Below are 16,261 nucleotides of genomic sequence, written 5' to 3' on the forward strand. Positions count from 1 at the left end.
AGAAGGCAGCCCTGCTGTGTGCGGCTGCATTCACTGCTTTGGCGGAGCTGAGTGCGCCTCCAGTACGGCAGAGCTCCAGCTCTGCTCAGAGGCCCGATCTGGCAGAGTCGCTGGCGTGAGGCTGCTCTGCCCTGGGCGAGCCTTGCCCAGACTTGCCTCGCGGCTCGGCTTCCAGTCCAGGAAGGAGCGGGCTGCGCGAGACTGGGAGATGCTACTGGCACCTTCCTGGCCTCAGCTCCACTCCTGCCTTGCCTTTGCACCTAGTCCTCAGGCGTTCTTGTGGAGGGCTTAGTTGCCGGTGGGTTGCACACTGCCAAGCGCTCCAGCAGTGAGGGCTCTATTAGAGGCAATGGGAGGGCAACTGCAGGGCTCCTCCAGCGGTTGCTTGACCGCCCAGACTCAGCACAGCACGGAGAGCACAAGGCTCACAGGGCCTCTGGCTGTGGTCTGCAGCCCCACACACGCTGAGGCTGACTCGGTGAGCGCCCAGAAGGTGCCTGACAGACGTCATTTCCCTAGTGCTCTCCTCCCCAGCAGAGACGTGTGCAGGTGGTTGGGGCCTGCCCCTGCGTGTCTGGGCTCCCGTCCACAGCCCCAGCTCAGGGAAGCAGCTCCTGAGCCAAGACCTGTGGGAGGCGCAGGGGGCCCCGCCTGGAAGCCTAGTTTACAGCATGCGGGAAGCGAGCCTCTTCGGGAGAAGAGAAGGCAGCCCTGCTGTGTGCGGCTGCATTCACTGCTTTGGCCGAGCTGAGTGCGCCTCCAGTACGGCAGAGCTCCAGCTCTGCTCAGAGGCCCGATCTGGCAGAGTCGCTGGCGTGAGGCTCCTCTGCCCTGGGCGAGCCTTGCCCAGACTTGCCTCGCGGCTATGCTTCCAGTCCAGAAAGGAGCGGGCTGCGCGAGACTGGGAGATGCTACTGGCGCCTTCCTGGCCTCAGCTCCACTCCTGCCTTGCCTTTGCACCTAGTCCCCAGGCGTTCTTGTGGAGGGCTTAGTTGCCGGTGGGTTGCACACTGCCAAGCGCTCCAGCTTGAGGGCTCTATTAGAGGCAAAGTGAGGACAACTGGAAGTCTATTCTTACGGATGCTTGACCGCCCAGACTCAGCACAGCACGGAGAGCACAAGGCTCACAGGGCCCCTGGCTGGGGTCTGCAGCCCCACACACGCGGAGGCTGACTCGGTGAGCGCCCAGAAGGTGCCTGACAGACGTCATTTCCCTAGTGCTCTCCTCCCCAGCAGAGACGTGTGCAGGTGGTTGGGGCCTGCCCCTGCGTGTCTGGGCTCCCGTCCACAGCCCCAGCTCAGGGAAGCAGCTCCTGAGCCAAGACCTGTGGGAGGCGCAGGGGGCCCCGCCTGGAAGCCTAGTTTACAGCATGCGGGAAGCGAGCCTCTTCGGGAGAAGAGAAGGCAGCCCTGCTGTGTGCGGCTGCATTCACTGCTTTGGCGGAGCTGAGTGCGCCTCCAGTACGGCAGAGCTCCAGCTCTGCTCAGAGGCCCGATCTGGCAGAGTCGCTGGCGTGAGGCTGCTCTGCCCTGGGCGAGCCTTGCCCAGACTTGCCTCGCGGCTAGGCTTCCAGTCCAGGAAGGAGCGGGCTGCGCGAGACTGGGAGATGCTACTGGCGCCTTCCTGGCCTCAGCTCCACTCCTGCCTTGCCTTTGCACCTAGTCCTCAGGCGTTCTTGTGGAGGGCTTAGTTGCCGGTGGGTTGCACACTGCCAAGCGCTCCAGCAGTGAGGGCTCTATTAGAGGCAATGGGAGGGCAACTGCAGGGCTCCTCCAGCGGTTGCTTGACCGCCCAGACTCAGCACAGCACGGAGAGCACAAGGCTCACAGGGCCTCTGGCTGTGGTCTGCAGCCCCACACACGCTGAGCCTGACTCGGTGAGCGCCCAGAAGGTGCCTGACAGACGTATTTCCCTAGTGCTCTCCTCCCCAGCAGAGACGTGTGCAGGTGGTTGGGGCCTGCCCCTGCGTGTCTGGGCTCCCGTCCACAGCCCCAGCTCAGGGAAGCAGCTCCTCAGCCAAGACCTGTAGGAGGCGCGGGGCGCCCCCGCCTGGAAGGCTAGTGCACAGCATGAGGGAAGCGAGCCTCCTTGGGAGAAGAGGAGGCAGCCCAGATGCGTGGGGCTGCAATCACTGCTTGGGCGGAGCCGAGTGCGCCTCCAGTACGGCAGAGCTCCAGCTCTGCTCAGAGGCCCGATCTGGCAGAGTGCTGGCGTGAGGCTGCTCTGCCCTGGGCGAGCCTTGCCCAGACTTGCCTCGCGGCTATGCTTCCAGTCCAGAAAGGAGCGGGCTGCGCGAGACTGGGAGATGCTACTGGCGCCTTCCTGGCCTCAGCTCCACTCCTGCCTTGCCTTTGCACCTAGTCCCCAGGCGTTCTTGTGGAGGGCTTAGTTGCCGGTGGGTTGCACACTGCCAAGCGCTCCAGCTTGAGGGCTCTATTAGAGGCAAAGTGAGGACAACTGGAAGTCTATTCTTACGGATGCTTGACCGCCCAGACTCAGCACAGCACGGAGAGCACAAGGCTCACAGGGCCCCTGGCTGGGGTCTGCAGCCCCACACACGCGGAGGCTGACTCGGTGAGCGCCCAGAAGGTGCCTGACAGACGTCATTTCCCTAGTGCTCTCCTCCCCAGCAGAGACGTGTGCAGGTGGTTGGGGCCTGCCCCTGCGTGTCTGGGCTCCCGTCCACAGCCCCAGCTCAGGGAAGCAGCTCCTGAGCCAATACCTGTGGGAGGCGCAGGGGGCCCCGCCTGGAAGCCTAGTTTACAGCATGCGGGAAGCGAGCCTCTTCGGGAGAAGAGAAGGCAGCCCTGCTGTGTGCGGCTGCATTCACTGCTTTGGCGGAGCTGAGTGCGCCTCCAGTACGGCAGAGCTCCAGCTCTGCTCAGAGGCCCGATCTGGCAGAGTCGCTGGCGTGAGGCTGCTCTGCCTTGGGCGAGCCTTGCCCAGACTTGCCTCGCGGCTAGGCTTCCAGTCCAGGAAGGAGCGGGCTGCGCGAGACTGGGAGAAGCTACTGGCACCTTCCTGGCCTCAGCTCCACTCCTGCCTTGCCTTTGCACCTAGTCCTCAGGCGTTCTTGTGGAGGGCTTAGTTGCCGGTGGGTTGCACACTGCCAAGCGCTCCAGCAGTGAGGGCTCTATTAGAGGCAATGGGAGGGCAACTGCAGGGCTCCTCCAGCGGTTGCTTGACCGCCCAGACTCAGCACAGCACGGAGAGCACAAGGCTCACAGAGCCTCTGCCTGTGGTCTGCAGCCCCACACACGCTGAGGCTGACTCGGTGAGCGCCCAGAAGGTGCCTGACAGACGTCATTTCCCTAGTGCTCTCCTCCCCAGCAGAGACGTGTGCAGGTGGTTGGGGCCTGCCCCTGCGTGTCTGGGCTCCCGTCCACAGCCCCAGCTCAGGGAAGCAGCTCCTGAGCCAAGACCTGTGGGAGGCGCAGGGGGCCCCGCCTGGAAGCCTAGTTTACAGCATGCGGGAAGCGAGCCTCTTCGGGAGAAGAGAAGGCAGCCCTGCTGTGTGCGGCTGCATTCACTGCTTTGGCGGAGCTGAGTGCGCCTCCAGTACGGCAGAGCTCCAGCTCTGCTCAGAGGCCCGATCTGGCAGAGTCGCTGGCGTGAGGCTGCTCTGCCCTGGGCGAGCCTTGCCCAGAATTGCCTCGCGGCTATGCTTCCAGTCCAGAAAGGAGCGGGCTGCGCGAGACTGGGAGATGCTACTGGCGCCTTCCTGGCCTCAGCTCCACTCCTGCCTTGCCTTTGCACCTAGTCCCCAGGCGTTCTTGTGCAGGGCTTAGTTGCCGGTGGGTTGCACACTGCCAAGCGCTCCAGCTTGAGGGCTCTAGTAGAGGCAAAGTGAGGGCAACTGAAAGTCTATTCTGACGGTTGCTTGACCGCCCAGACTCAGCACAGCACGGAGAGCACAAGGCTCACACGGCCTCTGCCTGTGGTCTGCAGCCCCACACACGCTGAGGCTGACTCGGTGAGCGCCCAGAAGGTGCCTGACAGACGTCATTTCCCTAGTGCTCTCCTCCCCAGCAGAGACGTGTGCAGGTGGTTTGGGCCTGCCCCTGCGTGTCTGGGCTCCCGTCCACAGCCCCAGCTCAGGGAAGCAGGTCCTGAGCCAAGACCTGTGGGAGGCGCAGGGGGCCCCGCCTGGAAGCCTAGTTTACAGCATGTGGGAAGCGAGCCTCCTCGGGAGAAGAGAAGGCAGCCCTGCTGTGTGCGGCTGCATTCACTGCTTTGGCGGAGCCGAGTGCGCCTCCAGTACGGCAGAGCTCCAGCTCTGCTCAGAGGCCCGATCTGGCACAGTTGCTGGCGTGAGGCTGCTCTGCCCTGGGGGAGCCTTGCCCAGACTTGCCTCGCGGCTAGGCTTCCAGTCCAGAAAGGAGCGGGCTGCGCGAGACTGGGAGATGCTACTGGCGCCTTCCTGGCCTCAGCTCCACTCCTGCCTTGCCTTTGCACCTAGTCCCCAGGCGTTCTTGTGGAGGGCTTAGTTGCCGGTGGGTTGCACACTGCCAAGCGCTCCAGCTTGAGGGCTCTAGTAGAGGCAAAGTGAGGGCAACTGAAAGTCTATTCTTACGGTTGCTTGACCGCCCAGACTCAGCACAGCACGGAGAGCACAAGGCTCACAGGGCCTCTGGCTGTGGTCTGCAGCCCCACACACGCTGAGGCTGACTCGGTGAGCGCCCAGAAGGTGCCTGACAGACGTCATTTCCCTAGTGCTCTCCTCCCCAGCAGAGACGTGTGCAGGTGGTTGGGGCCTGCCCCTGCGTGTCTGGGCTCCCGTCCACAGCCCCAGCTCAGGTAAGCAGCTCCTCAGCCAAGACCTGTAGGAGGCGCGAGGCGCCCCCGCCTGGAAGCGTAGTGCACAACATGAGGGAAGCGAGCCTCCTTGGGAGAAGAGGAGGCAGCCCAGATGCGTGGGGCTGCAATCACTGCTTTGGCGGAGCCGAGTGCGCCTCCAGTACGGCAGAGCTCCAGCTCTGCTCAGAGGCCCGATCTGGCAGAGTTGCTGGCGTGAGGCTGCTCTGCCCTGGGCGAGCCTTGCCCAGACTTGCCTCGCCGCTAGGCTTCCAGTCCAGAAAGGAGCGGGCTGCGCGAGACTGGGAGATGCTACTGGCGCCTTCCTGGCCTCAGCTCCACTCCTGCCTTGCCTTTGCACCTAGTCCCCAGGCGTTCTTGTGCAGGGCTTAGTTGCCGGTGGGTTGCACACTGCCAAGCGCTCCAGCTTGAGGGCTCTATTAGAGGCAAAGTGAGGACAACTGGAAGTCTATTCTTACGGATGATTGACCGCCCAGACTCAGCACAGCACGGAGAGCACAAGGCTCACAGGGCCCCTGGCTGGGGTCTGCAGCCCCACACACGCGGAGGCTGACTCGGTGAGCGCCCAGAAGGTGCCTGACAGACGTCATTTCCCTAGTGCTCTCCTCCCCAGCAGAGACGTGTGCAGGTGGTTGGGGCCTGCCCCTGCGTGTCTGGGCTCCCGTCCACAGCCCCAGCTCAGGGAAGCAGCTCCTGAGCCAAGACCTGTGGGAGGCGCAGGGGGCCCCGCCTGGAAGCCTAGTTTACAGCATGCGGGAAGCGAGCCTCTTCGGGAGAAGAGAAGGCAGCCCTGCTGTGTGCGGCTGCATTCACTGCTTTGGCGGAGCTGAGTGCGCCTCCAGTACGGCAGAGCTCCAGCTCTGCTCAGAGGCCCGATCTGGCAGAGTCGCTGGCGTGAGGCTGCTCTGCCCTGGGCGAGCCTTGCCCAGACTTGCCTCGCGGCTAGGCTTCCAGTCCAGGAAGGAGCGGGCTGCGCGAGACTGGGAGATGCTACTGGCGCCTTCCTGGCCTCAGCTCCACTCCTGCCTTTCCTTTGCACCTAGTCCTCAGGCGTTCTTGTGGAGGGCTTAGTTGCCGGTGGGTTGCACACTGCCAAGCGCTCCAGCAGTGAGGGCTCTATTAGAGGCAATGGGAGGGCAACTGCAGGGCTCCTCCAGCGGTTGCTTGACCGCCCAGACTCAGCACAGCACGGAGAGCACAAGGCTCACAGGGCCTCTGGCTATGGTCTGCAGCCCCACACACGCTGAGGCTGACTCGGTGAGCGCCCAGAAGGTGCCTGACAGACGTATTTCCCTAGTGCTCTCCTCCCCAGCAGAGACGTGTGCAGGTGGTTGGGGCCTGCCCCTGTGTGTCTGGGCTCCCGTCCACAGCCCCAGCTCAGGGAAGCAGCTCCTCAGCCAAGACCTGTAGGAGGCGCGGGGCGCCCCCGCCTGGAAGCCTAGTGCACAGCATGAGGGAAGCGAGCCTACTTGGGAGAAGAGGAGGCAGCCCAGATGCGTGGGGCTGCAATCACTGCTTGGGCGGAGCCGAGTGCGCCTCCAGTACGGCAGAGCTCCAGCTCGGCTCAGAGGCCCGATCTGGCAGAGTGCTGGCGTGAGGCTGCTCTGCCCTGGGCGAGCCTTGCCCAGACTTGCCTCGCGGCTAGGTTTCCAGTCCAGAAAGGAGCGGGATGCGCGAGACTGGGAGATGCTACTGGCTCCTTCCTGGCCTCAGCTCCACTCCTGCCTTGCCTTTGCACCTAGTCCCCAGGCGTTCTTGTGAAGGGCTTAGTTGCCGGTGGGTTGCACACTGCCAAGCGCTCCAGCTTGAGGGCTCTAGTAGAGGCAAAGTGAGGGCAACTGAAAGTCTATTCTTACGGTTGCTTGACCGCCCAGACTCAGCACAGCACGGAGAGCACAAGGCTCACAGGGCCTCTGGCTGTGGTCTGCAGCCCCACACACGCTGAGGCTGACTCGGTGAGCGAACAGAAGGTGCCTGACAGACGTCTTTCCCTAGTGCTCTCCTCCCCAGCAGAGACGTGTGCAGGTTGTTTGGGCCTGTCCCTGCGTGTCTGGGCTCCCGTCCACAGCCCCAGCTCAGGGAAGCAGCTCCTCAGCCAAGACCTGTAGGAGGCGCGGGGCGCCCCCGCCTGGAAACCTAGTGCACAGCATAAGGGAAGCGAGCCTCCTTGGGAGAAGAGGAGGCAGCCCAGATGCGTGGGGCTGCAATCACTGCTTGGGCGGAGCCGAGTGCGCCTCCAGTACGGCAGAGCTCCAGCTCTGCTCAGAGGCCCGATCTGGCAGAGTGCGGGCGTGAGGCTGCTCTGCCCTGGGCGAGCCTTGCCCAGACTTGCCTCGCGGCTATGCTTCCAGTCCAGAAAGGAGCGGGCTGCGCGAGACTGGGAGATGCTACTGGCGCCTTCCTGGCCTCAGCTCCACTCCTGCCTTGCCTTTGCACCTAGTCCCCAGGCGTTCTTGTGGAGGGCTTAGTTGCCGGTGGGTTGCACACTGCCAAGCGCTCCAGCTTGAGGGCTCTAGTAGAGGCAAAGTGAGGACAACTGGAAGTCTATTCTTACGGATGCTTGACCGCCCAGACTCAGCACAGCACGGAGAGCACAAGGCTCACAGGGCCCCTGGCTGGGGTCTGCAGCCCCACACACGCGGAGGCTGACTCGGTGAGCGCCCAGAAGGTGCCTGACAGACGTCATTTCCCTAGTGCTCTCCTCCCCAGCAGAGACGTGTGCAGGTGGTTGGGGCCTGCCCCTGCGTGTCTGGGCTCCCGTCCACAGCCCCAGCTCAGGGAAGCAGCTCCTGAGCCAAGACCTGTGGGAGGCGCAGGGGGCCCCGCCTGGAAGCCTAGTTTACAGCATGCGGGAAGCGAGCCTCTTCGGGAGAAGAGAAGGCAGCCCTGCTGTGTGCGGCTGCATTCACTGCTTTGGCGGAGCTGAGTGCGCCTCCAGTACGGCAGAGCTCCAGCTCTGCTCAGAGGCCCGATCTGGCAGAGTCGCTGGCGTGAGGCTGCTCTGCCTTGGGCGAGCCTTGCCCAGACTTGCCTCGCGGCTCGGCTTCCAGTCCAGGAAGGAGCGGGCTGCGCGAGACTAGGAGATGCTACTGGCACCTTCCTGGCCTCATCTCCACTCCTGCCTTGCCTTTGCACCTAGTCCTCAGGCGTTCTTGTGGAGGGCTTAGTTGCCGGTGTGTTGCACACTGCCAAGCGCTCCAGCAGTGAGGGCTCTATTAGAGGCAATGGGAGGGCAACTGCAGGGCTCCTCCAGCGGTTGCTTGACCGCCCAGACTCAGCACAGCACGGAGAGCACAAGGCTCACAGGGCCTCTGGCTGTGGTCTGCAGCCCCACACACGCTGAGGCTGACTCGGTGAGCGCCCAGAAGGTGCCTGACAGACGTCATTTCCCTAGTGCTCTCCTCCCCAGCAGAGACGTGTGCAGGTGGTTGGGGCCTGCCCCTGCGTGTCTGGGCTCCCGTCCACAGCCCCAGCTCAGGGAAGCAGCTCCTGAGCCAAGACCTGTGGGAGGCGCAGGGGGCCCCGCCTGGAAGCCTAGTTTACAGCATGCGGGAAGCGAGCCTCTTCGGGAGAAGAGAAGGCAGCCCTGCTGTGTGCGGCTGCATTCACTGCTTTGTCGGAGCTGAGTGCGCCTCCAGTACGGCAGAGCTCCAGCTCTGCTCAGAGGCCCGATCTGGCAGAGTCGCTGGCGTGAGGCTGCTCTGCCCTGGGCGAGCCTTGCCCAGACTTGCCTCGCGGCTAGGCTTCCAGTCCAGGAAGGAGCGGGCTGCGCGAGACTGGGAGATGCTACTGGCGCCTTCCTGGCCTCAGCTCCACTCCTGCCTTGCCTTTGCACCTAGTCCTCAGGCGTTCTTGTGGAGGGCTTAGTTGCCGGTGGGTTGCACACTGCCAAGCGCTCCAGCAGTGAGGGCTCTATTAGAGGCAATGGGAGGGCAACTGCAGGGCTCCTCCAGCGGTTGCTTGACCGCCCAGACTCAGCACAGCACGGAGAGCACAAGGCTCACAGGGCCTCTGGCTATGGTCTGCAGCCCCACACACGCTGAGGCTGACTCGGTGAGCGCCCAGAAGGTGCCTGACAGACGTATTTCCCTAGTGCTCTCCTCCCCAGCAGAGACGTGTGCAGGTTGTTTGGGCCTGTCCCTGCGTGTCTGGGCTCCCGTCCACAGCCCCAGCTCAGGGAAGCAGCTCCTCATCCAAGACCTGTAGGAGGCGCGGGGCGCCCCCGCCTGGAAACCTAGTGCACAGCATAAGGGAAGCGAGCCTCCTTGGGAGAAGAGGAGGCAGCCCAGATGCGTGGGGCTGCAATCACTGCTTGGGCGGAGCCGAGTGCGCCTCCAGTACGGCAGAGCTCCAGCTCTGCTCAGAGGCCCGATCTGGCAGAGTTGCTGGCGTGAGGCTGCTCTGCCCTGGGCGAGCCTTGCCCAGACTTGCCTCGCCGCTAGGCTTCCAGTCCAGAAAGGAGCGGGCTGCGCGAGACTGGGAGATGCTACTGGCGCCTTCCTGGCCTCAGCTCCACTCCTGCCTTGCCTTTGCACCTAGTCCCCAGGCGTTCTTGTGCAGGGCTTAGTTGCCGGTGGGTTGCACACTGCCAAGTGCTCCAGCTTGAGGGCTCTAGTAGAGGCAAAGTGAGGGCAACTGAAAGTCTATTCTGACGGTTGCTTGACCGCCCAGACTCAGCACAGCACGGAGAGCACAAGGCTCACACGGCCTCTGCCTGTGGTCTGCAGCCCCACACACGCTGAGGCTGACTCGGTGAGCGCCCAGAAGGTGCCTGACAGACGTCATTTCCCTAGTGCTATCTTCCCCAGCAGAGACGTGTGCAGGTGGTTTGGGCCTGCCCCTGCGTGTCTGGGCTCCCGTCCACAGCCCCAGCTCAGGGAAGCAGGTCCTGAGCCAAGACCTGTGGGAGGCGCAGGGGGCCCCGCCTGGAAGCCTAGTTTACAGCATGCGGGAAGCGAGCCTCTTCGGGAGAAGAGAAGGCAGCCCTGCTGTGTGCGGCTGCATTCACTGCTTTGGCGGAGCTGAGTGCGCCTCCAGTACGGCAGAGCTCCAGCTCTGCTCAGAGGCCCGATCTGGCAGAGTCGCTGGCGTGAGGCTGCTCTGCCCTGGGCGAGCCTTGCCCAGACTTGCCTCGCGGCTAGGCTTCCAGTCCAGGAAGGAGCGGGCTGCGCGAGACTGGGAGATGCTACTGGTGCCTTCCTGGCCTCAGCTCCACTCCTGCCTTGCCTTTGCACCTAGTCCTCAGGCGTTCTTGTGGAGGGCTTAGTTGCCGGTGGGTTGCACACTGCCAAGCGCTCTAGCAGTGAGGGCTCTTTTAGAGGCAATGGGAGGGCAACTGCAGGGCTCCTCCAGCGGTTGCTTGACCGCCCAGACTCAGCACAGCACGGAGAGCACAAGGCTCACAGGGCCCCTGGCTGGGGTCTGCAGCCCCACACACGCGGAGGCTGACTCGGTGAGCGCCCAGAAGGTGCCTGACAGACGTCATTTCCCTAGTGCTCTCCTCCCCAGCAGAGACGTGTGCAGGTGGTTGGGGCCTGCCCCTGCGTGTCTGGGCTCCCGTCCACAGCCCCAGCTCAGGGAAGCAGCTCCTCAGCCAAGACCTGTAGGAGGCGCGGGGCGCCCCCGCCTGGAAGCCTAGTGCACAGCATGAGGGAAGCGAGCCTCCTTGGGAGAAGAGGAGGCAGCCCAGATGCGTGGGGCTGCAATCACTGCTTTGGCGGAGCCGAGTGCGCCTCCAGTACGGCAGAGCTCCAGCTCTGCTCAGAGGCCCGATCTGGCAGAGTTGCTGGCGTGAGGCTGCTCTGCCATGGGCGAGCGTTGCCCAAACTTGCCTCGCGGCTAGGCTTCCAGTCCAGAAAGGAGCGGGCTGCGCGAGACTGGGAGATGCTACTGGCGCCTTCCTGGCCTCAGCTCCACTCCTGCCTTGCCTTTGCACCTAGTCCCCAGGCGTTCTTGTGCAGGGCTTAGTTGCCGGTGGGTTGCACACTGCCAAGCGCTCCAGCTTGAGGGCTCTAGTAGAGGCAAAGTGAGGGCAACTGAAAGTCTATTCTGACGGTTGCTTGACCGCCCAGACTCAGCACAGCACGGAGAGCACAAGGCTCACACGGCCTCTGCCTGTGGTCTGCAGCCCCACACACGCTGAGGCTGACTCGGTGAGCGCCCAGAAGGTGCCTGACAGACGTCATTTCCCTAGTGCTCTCCTCCCCAGCAGAGACGTGTGCAGGTGGTTTGGGCCTGCCCCTGCGTGTCTGGGCTCCCGTCCACAGCCCCAGCTCAGGGAAGCAGGTCCTGAGCCAAGACCTGTGGGAGGCGCAGGGGGCCCCGCCTGGAAGCCTAGTTTACAGCATGTGGGAAGCGAGCCTCCTCGGGAGAAGAGAAGGCAGCCCTGCTGTGTGCGGCTGCATTCACTGCTTTGGCGGAGCCGAGTGCGCCTCCAGTACGGCAGAGCTCCAGCTCTGCTCAGAGGCCCGATCTGGCAGAGTTGCTGGCGTGAGGCTGCTCTGCCCTGGGGCAGCCTTGCCCAGACTTGCCTCGCGGCTAGGCTTCCAGTCCAGAAAGGAGCGGGCTGCGCGAGACTGGGAGATGCTACTGGCGCCTTCCTGGCCTCAGCTCCACTCCTGCCTTGCCTTTGCACCTAGTCCCCAGGCGTTCTTGTGGAGGGCTTAGTTGCCGGTGGGTTGCACACTGCCAAGCGCTCCAGCTTGAGGGCTCTATTAGAGGCAAAGTGAGGACAACTGGAAGTCTATTCTTACGGATGATTGACCGCCCAGACTCAGCACAGCACGGAGAGCACAAGGCTCACAGGGCCCCTGGCTGGGGTCTGCAGCCCCACACACGCGGAGGCTGACTCGGTGAGCGCCCAGAAGGTGCCTGACAGACGTCATTTCCCTAGTGCTCTCCTCCCCAGCAGAGACGTGTGCAGGTGGTTGGGGCCTGCCCCTGCGTGTCTGGGCTCCCGTCCACAGCCCCAGCTCAGGGAAGCAGCTCCTGAGCCAAGACCTGTGGGAGGCGCAGGGGGCCCCGCCTGGAAGCCTAGTTTACAGCATGCGGGAAGCGAGCCTCTTCGGGAGAAGAGAAGGCAGCCCTGCTGTGTGCGGCTGCATTCACTGCTTTGGCGGAGCTGAGTGCGCCTCCAGTACGGCAGAGCTCCAGCTCTGCTCAGAGGCCCGATCTGGCAGAGTCGCTGGCGTGAGGCTGCTCTGCCCTGGGCGAGCCTTGCCCAGACTTGCCTCGCGGCTAGGCTTCCAGTCCAGGAAGGAGCGGGCTGCGCGAGACTGGGAGATGCTACTGGCGCCTTCCTGGCCTCAGCTCCACTCCTGCCTTGCCTTTGCACCTAGTCCTCAGGCGTTCTTGTGGAGGGCTTAGTTGCCGGTGGGTTGCACACTGCGAAGCGCTCCAGCAGTGAGGGCTCTATTAGAGGCAATGGGAGGGCAACTGCAGGGCTCCTCCAGCGGTTGCTTGACCGCCCAGACTCAGCACAGCACGGAGAGCACAAGGCTCACAGGGCCTCTGGCTATGGTCTGCAGCCCCACACACGCTGAGGCTGACTCGGTGAGCGCCCAGAAGGTGCCTGACAGACGTATTTCCCTAGTGCTCTCCTCCCCAGCAGAGACGTGTGCAGGTGGTTGGGGCCTGCCCCTGCGTGTCTGGGCTCCCGTCCACAGCCCCAGCTCAGGGAAGCAGCTCCTCAGCCAAGACCTGTAGGAGGCGCGGGGCGCCCCCGCCTGGAAGGCTAGTGCACAGCATGAGGGAAGCGAGCCTCCTTGGGAGAAGAGGAGGCAGCCCAGATGCGTGGGGCTGCAATCACTGCTTGGGCGGTGCCGAGTGCGCCTCCAGTACGGCAGAGCTCCAGCTCTGCTCAGAGGCCCGATCTGGCAGAGTGCTGGCGTGAGGCTGCTCTGCCCTGGGCGAGCCTTGCCCAGACTTGCCTCGCGGCTATGCTTCCAGTCCAGAAAGGAGCGGGCTGCGCGAGACTGGGAGATGCTACTGGCGCCTTCCTGGCCTCAGCTCCACTCCTGCCTTGCCTTTGCACCTAGTCCCCAGGCGTTCTTGTGGAGGGCTTAGTTGCCGGTGGGTTGCACACTGCCAAGCGCTCCAGCTTGAGGGCTCTATTAGAGGCAAAGTGAGGACAACTGGAAGTCTATTCTTACGGATGCTTGACCGCCCAGACTCAGCACAGCACGGAGAGCACAAGGCTCACAGGGGCCCTGGCTGGGGTCTGCAGCCCCACACACGCGGAGGCTGACTCGGTGAGCGCCCAGAAGGTGCCTGACAGACGTCATTTCCCTAGTGCTCTCCTCCCCAGCAGAGACGTGTGCAGGTGGTTGGGGCCTGCCCCTGCGTGTCTGGGCTCCCGTCCACAGCCCCAGCTCAGGGAAGCAGCTCCTGAGCCAAGACCTGTGGGAGGCGCAGGGGGCCCCTCCTGGAAGCCTAGTTTACAGCATGCGGGAAGCGAGCCTCTTCGGGAGAAGAGAAGGCAGCCCTGCTGTGTGCGGCTGCATTCACTGCTTTGGCGGAGCTCAGTGCGCCTCCAGTACGGCAGAGCTCCAGCTCTGCTCAGAGGCCCGATCTGGCAGAGTCGCTGGCGTGAGGCTGCTCTGCCTTGGGCGAGCCTTGCCCAGACTTGCCTCGCGGCTCGGCTTCCAGTCCAGGAAGGAGCGGGCTGCGCGAGACTGGGAGATGCTACTGGCACCTTCCTGGCCTCAGCTCCACTCCTGCCTTGCCTTTGCACCTAGTCCTCAGGCGTTCTTGTGGAGGGCTTAGTTGCCGGTGGGTTGCACACTGCCAAGCGCTCCAGCAGTGAGGGCTCTATTAGAGGCAATGGGAGGGCAACTGCAGGGCTCCTCCAGCGGTTGCTTGACCGCCCAGACTCAGCACAGCACGGAGAGCACAAGGCTCACAGGGCCTCTGGCTGTGGTCTGCAGCCCCACACACGCTGAGGCTGACTCGGTGAGCGCCCAGAAGGTGCCTGACAGACGTCATTTCCCTAGTGCTCTCCTCCCCAGCAGAGACGTGTGCAGGTGGTTGGGGCCTGCCCCTGCGTGTCTGGGCTCCCGTCCATAGCCCCAGCTCAGGGAAGCAGCTCCTGAGCCAAGACCTGTGGGAGGCGCAGGGGGCCCCGCCTGGAAGCCTAGTTTACAGCATGCGGGAAGCGAGCCTCTTCGGGAGAAGAGAAGGCAGCCCTGCTGTGTGCGGCTGCATTCACTGCTTTGGCGGAGCTGAGTGCGCCTCCAGTACGGCAGAGCTCCAGCTCTGCTCAGAGGCCCGATCTGGCAGAGTCGCTGGCGTGAGGCTGCTCTGCCCTGGGCGAGCCTTGCCCAGACTTGCCTCGCGGCTAGGCTTCCAGTCCAGGAAGGAGCGGGCTGCGCGAGACTGGGAGATGCTACTGGCGCCTTCCTGGCCTCAGCTCCACTCCTGCCTTGCCTTTGCACCTAGTCCTCAGGCGTTCTTGTGGAGGGCTTAGTTGCCGGTGGGTTGCACACTGCCAAGCGCTCCAGCAGTGAGGGCTCTATTAGAGGCAATGGGAGGGCAACTGCAGGGCTCCTCCAGCGGTTGCTTGACCGCCCAGACTCAGCACAGCACGGAGAGCACAAGGCTCACAGGGCCTCTGGCTGTGGTCTGCAGCCCCACACACGCTGAGGCTGACTCGGTGAGCGCCCAGAAGGTGCCTGACAGACGTCATTTCCCTAGTGCTCTCCTCCCCAGCAGAGACGTGTGCAGGTGGTTGGGGCCTGCCCCTGCGTGTCTGGGCTCCCGTCCACAGCCCCAGCTCAGGGAAGCAGCTCCTGAGCCAAGACCTGTGGGAGGCGCAGGGGGCCCCGCCTGGAAGCCTAGTTTACAGCATGCGGGAAGCGAGCCTCTTCGGGAGAAGAGAAGGCAGCCCTGCTGTGTGCGGCTGCATTCACTGCTTTGGCGGAGCTGAGTGCGCCTCCAGTACGGCAGAGCTCCAGCTCTGCTCAGAGGCCCGATCTGGCAGAGTCGCTGGCGTGAGGCTGCTCTGCCCTGGGCGAGCCTTGCCCAGACTTGCCTCGCGGCTATGCTTCCAGTCCAGAAAGGAGCGGGCTGCGCGAGACTGGGAGATGCTACTGGCGCCTTCCTGGCCTCAGCTCCACTCCTGCCTTGCCTTTGCACCTAGTCCCCAGGCGTTCTTGTGGAGGGCTTAGTTGCCGGTGGGTTGCACACTGCCAAGCGCTCCAGCTTGAGGGCTCTATTAGAGGCAAAGTGAGGACAACTGGAAGTCTATTCTTACGGATGCTTGACCGTCCAGACTCAGCACAGCACGGAGAGCACAAGGCTCACAGGGCCCCTGGCTGGGGTCTGCAGCCCCACACACGCGGAGGCTGACTCGGTGAGCGCCCAGAAGGTGCCTGACAGACGTCATTTCCCTAGTGCTCTCCTCCCCAGCAGAGACGTGTGCAGGTGGTTGGGGCCTGCCCCTGCGTGTCTGGGCTCCCGTCCACAGCCCCAGCTCAGGGAAGCAGCTCCTGAGCCAAGACCTGTGGGAGGCGCAGGGGGCCCCGCCTGGAAGCCTAGTTTACAGCATGCGGGAAGCGAGCCTCTTCGGGAGAAGAGAAGGCAGCCCTGCTGTGTGCGGCTGCATTCACTGCTTTGGCGGAGCTGAGTGCGCCTCCAGTACGGCAGAGCTCCAGCTCTGCTCAGAGGCCCGATCTGGCAGAGTCGCTGGCGTGAGGCTGCTCTGCCCTGGGCGAGCCTTGCCCAGACTTGCCTCGCGGCTAGGCTTCCAGTCCAGGAAGGAGCGGGCTGCGCGAGACTGGGAGATGCTACTGGCGCCTTCCTGGCCTCAGCTCCACTCCTGCCTTGCCTTTGCACCTAGTCCTCAGGCGTTCTTGTGGAGGGCTTAGTTGCCGGTGGGTTGCACACTGCCAAGCGCTCCAGCAGTGAGGGCTCTATTAGAGGCAATGGGAGGGCAACTGCAGGGCTCCTCCAGCGGTTGCTTGACCGCCCAGACTCAGCACAGCACGGAGAGCACAAGGCTCACAGGGCCTCTGGCTGTGGTCTGCAGCCCCACACACGCTGAGCCTGACTCGGTGAGCGCCCAGAAGGTGCCTGACAGATGTATTTCCCTAGTGCTCTCCTCCCCAGCAGAGACGTGTGCAGGTGGTTGGGGCCTGCCCCTGCGTGTCTGGGCTCCCGTCCACAGCCCCAGCTCAGGGAAGCAGCTCCTCAGCCAAGACCTGTAGGAGGCGCGGGGCGCCCCCGCCTGGAAGGCTAGTGCACAGCATGAGGGAAGCGAGCCTCCTTGGGAGAAGAGGAGGCAGCCCAGATGCGTGGGGCTGCAATCACTGCTTGGGCGGAGCCGAGTGCGCCTCCAGTACGGCAGAGCTCCAGCTCTGCTCAGAGGCCCGATCTGGCAGAGTGCTGGCGTGAGGCTGCTCTGCCCTGGGCGAGCCTTGCCCAGACTTGCCTCGCGGCTATGCTTCCAGT

The sequence above is a fragment of the Capricornis sumatraensis genome, chromosome 20 (assembly GCF_032405125.1).
Source record: "Capricornis sumatraensis isolate serow.1 chromosome 20, serow.2, whole genome shotgun sequence".
Classification (NCBI taxonomy): Eukaryota; Metazoa; Chordata; class Mammalia; order Artiodactyla; family Bovidae; genus Capricornis; species Capricornis sumatraensis.